This window comes from Chrysochloris asiatica, unplaced genomic scaffold, assembly GCF_000296735.1.
Source record: "Chrysochloris asiatica unplaced genomic scaffold, ChrAsi1.0 scaffold00244, whole genome shotgun sequence".
NCBI lineage: Eukaryota > Metazoa > Chordata > Mammalia > Afrosoricida > Chrysochloridae > Chrysochloris > Chrysochloris asiatica.
Window position 1 is genome coordinate 551174 of NW_006408762.1, and position 7423 is coordinate 558596.

Genomic DNA, 7423 nt, shown 5'->3' on the forward strand with positions numbered 1-7423 from the left:
GGAGCGGCTGGTAGTTTCGAACCGCTGACCTTAAGGTTCGCAGCCCGATTCGTAACCACTACGCTACCAGAGCTCCTTAGGGTGCCTTCAAAAAAAGGTCCAATAAAAAACTTCACTTCTGGGGAAAGTCTGATGGCCAGTTCAATTCAAGGCAGATAGGTCCCCGCAAAAGGTTATGGCAACTGTTTATTGTTTTTGTTTTTAATTCTAAAGGGGTAATCTACATAGATTTTTCACAAATGAAACAGGTGATCACATGGGCTTATTAGGAAGTTTTAACAACATGGAAAACTGCACTGGTGAGAAATTAGCTAGAACAATTGAGCTGTGGAATTTCACCCTTCATCACAACAGTGCTTGTACTTTGAGGGTAGCAAGGGTTGTCCTATAAAAATTTAATTGGGAAACCTTACCTTATTTACCCTATAACCCGGTCTTGCCTCTTTAGGCTTCTTTTTGTTCCCCAAATTCAACTCACAGTCATCAATAGCATTGAGTCCATTCGAACACCTGGTGACTCTATAGGGTAGAATAGAACAGCTTCTTAGTGTTTCTAAGACTGTAAATCTTCATGGGAGCAGGAAGCCTCATCTTTTCCTGTGGAGCTTCTGATGAGTTCGAATTGATGACTTTGTGATTAACAGCCAAATGCACAGTGTCACCGGGGCTCCTTTCCTCAAACTCAAAGATTATTTAAAAGGAACAAGATTTGACTCCCTCGAGGATGCCAAAACTGCCATTTGACATGGTGTAAATCAAAGATCCCATAATTCTCTGGGAAATCGTTAGAGAAATGGAAGCCTTCTAAACTGTATAGGCTTAGATGGAGGATCTCTTGAGAAACAATAGGTTCATATCTTGATACTTTTAATAAAGATTCATATGATTTTGTAGCAGTACTTTTTGACTTACCCTTCTGTTTGTATGAGAAAAATCTTGGAGGATATACACCAAATTTTTCGTAGTTATTTTCTCTAGATAAAAAGATTTCAGATAATTATTTCTTCAAAGTTTTCTACTTACTTTATTTGGTTTTCACTCCCAAAATAAATACATGTTAGTTTTTAGTAAAAATGACATGGCCCCTCCGCAAGAGCACCAATTAGCCTGCCAGCCATTTCCACAGCAGAGAAGACTTTAAGAACTGTTTAACTATTAGAGAACTTGGTAAACTCCAGAGACTTTCTGCTGCTTTGCTTGTCGAGCGTGGCGAATGGGGGGTTAACAAATGTTACTAATTTTGCAATCGTTCATCAACCGTATGCTACGTGTCTTTACTCTCATGTCAAGAATCACTGTACTAATAGGAATTGTTACCTTTATTGCCCTACCCACCATGCAAATCAACTGTCCAGGGATATTAGTCTCGCTCATACGATCCAAGAGTAAATAAACAAAGGTTTACAAAACAGACTAAATACTTTAGAAAAAGGAAGATTGCTTAAGGAAAATAAGATTCCATGTATCCAGTTTACACTCCCAGCTAAGGTTATTCACTGTATAAGTAGATTTGTGATATCTTTCAGCAACCCAGAACTTGATTGGAACTTAATTCAACAGCATTTAGGAGGTTGTGAAATAATAGCCACCTGTCTGCGGATATTCATCAGCTACATGCTCAAATTTCTGATATAAGTAATTCTAAAGCTGAGCACTGAGTGGCTTCTAGTTTGCTACCTCTGCTAGAGATGAAGATCCCCTATGAACTTAATTGAACCTCAGCATAGTGATCCTGCTCGGTCAACTTAGAGCAGGTGGTGGTCTGGCAACGTCTTGCATTTGGGGTCCCCACCCGGTCTCCTCCCTCCCTGTCTTCTTCGGATGCTAGCTGTTTATGCTGGATGTGTGGCCAGAGATGGGTAAGGATCACATGGAACCTCGGCAACCTAAGACAGAGCCATTGCCATGCTGCAATGAGTTTCGATGACGGGTAAGACGGAGGAATTTGCACTGACCGCCTAAGACAGGCAGTGCCCCTTAAACAAATAATAAATAAGGGAGAATCTGTGGCAGACAATGCAGACCCGGTCACGAACTCAAGACCCTATGGGCCCAAGCATTGCAGACCGTCCAAACGGTAGGCTCTGAGGATCAGACTTTGGTCACCTAGCAGACATAGCAAACTGGCCCTCATCTGATTATTCAGTATAATGAAACAAGTTATATGAATGGTTGCATGTGAAACTGATGTTGAGCACTGTAAACTTTCACTCATTCCACAATAAAAACCTTAAATTAAAAAAAAAAAAAAAAATGACATGGGATCAGTAAAGGATGCAATGAAAGGTATTGATACTTTGGATCTACTTATAGCCATCAAGAAATAATGCTACAATTGCTTCAGCAGGCGTGTAAGTTTGTTGGCAACCAAGTTGGTCTATTGGTGGGTGGAAGTTGGGGAAAAGCAGCAATGAAAATATGGGCTATGTTCGACCACATTCCATAGACTCCTGTCATCCTGGAGATGAGAAAAGGAAGGTCTGGTTGGTCCGAAATGTGGTGAGACCTTGGGACTCCTTGGCCCATGGATAAGGATATAGCCATGGAGGGCTAGAACTGAGAGTGAAACATCCAGTTGACAAGAAGTAAGGGGAGACACACAAGAACGCCCACATTTGCAGATAGTATCCGTTTGTCTGAGCTTTGATGGCTAGATTACCGGAACTTAAGTAGAGGAATATGAAAAAAAAAAAAAAAAATTAATAAAGGAAACAATTGTAAATTGCTACAATTTGATGGACTTGATCTATACTTATGGATATAGTAGCTTAAAATATCAACTGAGAGGGAAGGAATCTTCACATCAAGAATCATTCCCATCACCTCTGTACACAAAGTTGATCGGGATGGGCACCTTAGACACTCGCTACCTAAAATTGTGTGGGGGAGGCTATAAAGGCATGAAGTGTCTGGCTTACAGGTTTTCAAGAGGGAGTTTAGTTTCAGAGTGTGTGGGGAAGGTAGAATCTCCACTGAATAGTTTTCATCTTGTCTAGACAAGTCTGGTGAAAAGAGATGGGGATAAGATTTTTATGATTCAATAGTGAGTAATTGTTATCATGATCATTGTGATTGTTACAACTGTAAAGGCAGAATTTTTGTAACAAAAAGGTTAATCTTATACTCCAGAAACAGAGGACCGTAGGACCATTAAGGGAGAAGAGCACAAGTGGAATGTGGGGCCCTATCAAGAGAAGCAGCAACACCAAAGATGAAAGCAGGGTTGATGGCATGGAGAGTTAGAGCAACTGAGAACTCTTAACTCATGGAAACAGAAAGACTGTGTCTTAGCAGCTAGGAGGCAGGCTTGAAGAATGTGCCCTTTGGTTGTTTAAATGATCATGTATTCTTGAGTGTTTTTCAGTACATGACAAAAAGAAACACCCCCCCCAAAACAGGGAATAGAAGCAAATACTGTTGAAAGATGATGCATGGAGGGGATTGTAATCAATGCAATGCAATGAAATACAATAGGATGCATGTAAAACTCATGTTCTCCCATGTAAACTATATCTCAATTCACAATAAAAACTTAAAAAAAAATTGTCTATCCATCAAAACTCTCAGTCAAATACGATGGTGCAATCAAAACATTACTGGATAAACAGAAGCTATGAGAACCTGTGAGGCCAAACAAAGATCAAAATATTAACAATATCACAGAAGGGAGCAATATATGAAAAGAGATCCAGGTGGTGAGGAGGTCGAGTAGATTTCAGGATACAATAGACTGTCCTAAACATAAGGTAAACTTAATAGACTATTGGGTAAACTCAAAGAAAATCAATACTTCACAATTTACCATGAAAATGAAGATCCAAGCAGAACAAGGTATCATTAAAACTAAGAAAAAAACAACAAGAAATAGCACAAAAACCATGAACTCAGCACAAGAAGGCATGCAGAATGAAGGAACAAACAGCATCAAGAAAAAGTAACACAATGACAGCAGTTAATCCATACCTATCGATAATTACACCAAATGTCAATGGATTAAATACACCATTGAACAGACAGAGAGTGACTGAATGGATCAGAAAACAAGACCCTTCAGTATGCTGCCTACAAGAGACACACTTTAATCACAAAGACAAAAACAGACTAAAAGTTAAAGGATGGAAAATAATATACCAAGCTAACAGCAATAAAAAACAAGCAGGAGTAGAAATACTAATTTCTGATAAAATAAATGTTAAGGCAAAAAACAGCATAAGAGATAGAGAAGGACACTATCTCATGATCAAAGGGTCAATTGAGCAAGATGATGTAACCATGATTAACATCTACTCTCCAAATGAAAGCGCACCAAGATATATAAAGCAAACCCTACTAGAATTGAAGAAGGGAATAGATAAATCTACAATTATAGTGGGAGATTTTAATACGCCACATTCAAAAGTGGATAGAACAACCAGAAAGACTCGACAAAGCTACAGAGGAACTAAACAGCACATTCAACCAACTTGACTTCACAGACATATACAAAGCATTCAGTCCAACAACACCACAGTACACATTCTTTTCCAGTGCACATGGAACATTCTCCACAATTGGCCATTTGTTAAGACACAAAGCAAGCCTTTATACATTTACAAACATTAAAATACTGCAAAGCATCTTTTCAGATCACAATGACATAAAATTAGAATTCAACAATATGAAGACCAAGCAAATAAACTTTAATACATGGAAACTGAACAACACCCTGCTGAAGAGCGACTGGATAATAGAAGAAATTAAATGAGAATTCAGAAAGTTCTTAGAAACAAACGGGAATGAAAACACAACATACCAAAATCTTTGGAACACGGCAAAATCGGTGCTGAGAGGACAATTTATTGCAATAAATGCACACATCCAAAAAGAACAATCAAAATTAACACATTAACACAGCATCTCCAGCAACTAAAAGCAGACCACCAGAAGGAACCTACAATCAACAAAAGAAAGGAAATAATAAAGATCCGAGCAGACATAAAGGAGATAGAAAACAGAAAGACTATAAAAGAATCAACAGGACAGGAAGCTGATTCATTGAAAGGATTAATAAAATTGACAAACCATTAGCAAACCTAACAAAAGAAAAGAGAGAGAAGACACAAATATCACGCTTTAGAAACCAATTGGATGATGTCACAACAGAACCCAAAGAAATCAAAAAGATAATAACAGAATACTATGAAGAATTGTACTCTTAACAAATTTGAAAACTTAGAAGAGATGGATACATTTTTAGAAAAACATGACCTACCTAATCTCTCACAGAGTGAAGTAAAAAACTTGAACAGACCCATAACAAAAGAAGAAATTGATCAAGTCCTCAAAAAACTCCCAACCAAAAACAGTCCCGTTCCAGATGGCTTCAGTGTTGTGTTCTACCAGATATTCAAGGAAGAGTTTTCAACAATTCGACTCAAATTATGCCAGAAGATAGAGGAGGATGGAACACTTCCTAATACATTTTTAAAAAATGTTTTATTATAAATTATATAATAGTTTACATGGGAGAACTTTAGTTTTACATTCATTCCATCGTATATCATCTCACTGCCATGGTTCCAATCCCCTCCATGCATCATCAACCACCCAAAGGGTATATCCCAGAAACCCGCCCCCTACACTTTCCCCTCCTCCCCCCAGTTTTCGGCCCACAGTCCCTTTCCCTCTCTGGGTCCAAAGTCCCCAGTCGCTTCATCACTCCATGTCATCATCTCTGCCTCCATCTCAGGCATCTCTGTTTCTCTGGGTAGGGTCCCGCTCTCGGCTCTTCTCCATTGATGGTCCCAGAGGTCTCTGCTCCTATCCTGGAGAATCAATTACTCCCTTCCTTGTTACAAAACTTCTACCTTTGCCTTTCCAACCCTCATAATCTGTCCTGATAAGCAATATTCACTACAGTATCAGGAGTTACCCATCTGTATCTCCTTTCATCTTCTCCGCCCAGACAGATTGAATAGTACCTTCTGGAGATTCTGCCTTCTGCCATGCTCCCTAGCACCAGGTTTCCTCTTGAAAGCTTGTAAGCCAGTCACTTCTTGCCTTTGTAGTCCCACCCTCCCCATTTGAGTCCAAGCTGCCCTTCTCTGTCCACTCTGTGTGTGTGGGTGTGTGTGGATGTTTCTTGCTGTGAGGATTTGTTCCCTCTTTTGAGTTGCTGCTCCATAGGTATAGGTCAAGTTCATCAGACTGTATCAGCTCACTCTTTTTCTTTTTTTTCCCCCCGCCTCTTCTTTCCTCTCCTGATTGAGCTCTGATCATCCAATCATCTGGTCCAGGTCCACAGAAGTTCACTGAACATTATAGGGCTTAGCCTGCCATTTCATTGCTGCTTTTACCCCACTTCGCCCCATAGGTGATGTGTGTGGTCACCAATCAGAGCATGTATTTCCGTTGAGTCTTAGTCTTGGAAGGGGTTTGCATTGACAGGACCTGGCCACTTGCCTTGATGTTTTCTAGGGAAGCAATTTGTTTGTTCTTGTAGTAACAGCCCATCTGCCTCCATTTTTTCTGCAGGTCTTTCTTTCAAGAGGTATCTTTTATTCTTCAACCGCTCCAGGCTGGTCTGCTCATCCTTTCAAGTGGAGATTTCTCATCTCTGGAGATCTGGATGTGGTTCTGGTTTCTACCTATAGTTATATGTATTGCAAAGGCTCCGCAAGAAGCCTTGTTCACTGAGAACACTGTAGCCCCATTTTAGGTATTCCAATCAGTCATAGGCAGAAGACGGATTAACAAGCCTTCTAGTGTGGTATTTATGACTATTCCTTTCTCTCCCTCTCTAGTGTCTACTCTATATTATAATGCAAAGGAAACCAACATTAAATCAAACAAATAAACAAAAAACAGTCAAGCATCTTAACATAATCCCCCCCCATTCCAACCATGACTCAATCCCTGTATCTCAGAGCCCTGCCATTCCAAGCCCTGCCATTCCAAGGCTATCATCCTTTTAGCCCTTTCGAACATGCCCAATTTTTCTCCCATCTGCCCCTTTTCTCCACTTTCCTCAGCCTCCCTGTATATTGCCCCCCTCCCTAGCACCCAAGCTCTCCTGTGTCCAATCCCCACCCTGTGCTCCACCCTCGCCCTTCCCCCCACCCATCACCAACTTCCCAACAACCAATAAAGACTTCCCCCTACCTCCTATCAGTATAATTTCTTTTTCTTAGTCTTTTACAGTAGTGGTCCTATGCAGTATTTCTCTTTTGTGATTGACTAATTTTATTCAGCATAATGTCCTCAAGGTTCATCCATGTTATGCGGTGGCTTACCACTTCCTTGTTATTCTTCAATGTAGCATAATATTCTATTGTGTGTATGTAAACAATTTGTTTATCCATTCTTCAGTTGATGGGCACTTTGGCTGTCTCCATCTATTTGCTATTGTAAATAGTGCTGCTATAAACATTGGTGTGCATATATT

General features: G+C 39.9%; 1 protein-coding gene across 1 annotated transcript in view; it reads left to right on the forward strand.

Moving 5' to 3' along the window:
- Positions 1–7423, forward strand: part of LOC102834381 (protocadherin-11 X-linked-like) — a 124424-nt gene that overhangs the window by 53016 nt on the left and 63985 nt on the right. The window lies entirely within an intron of this gene.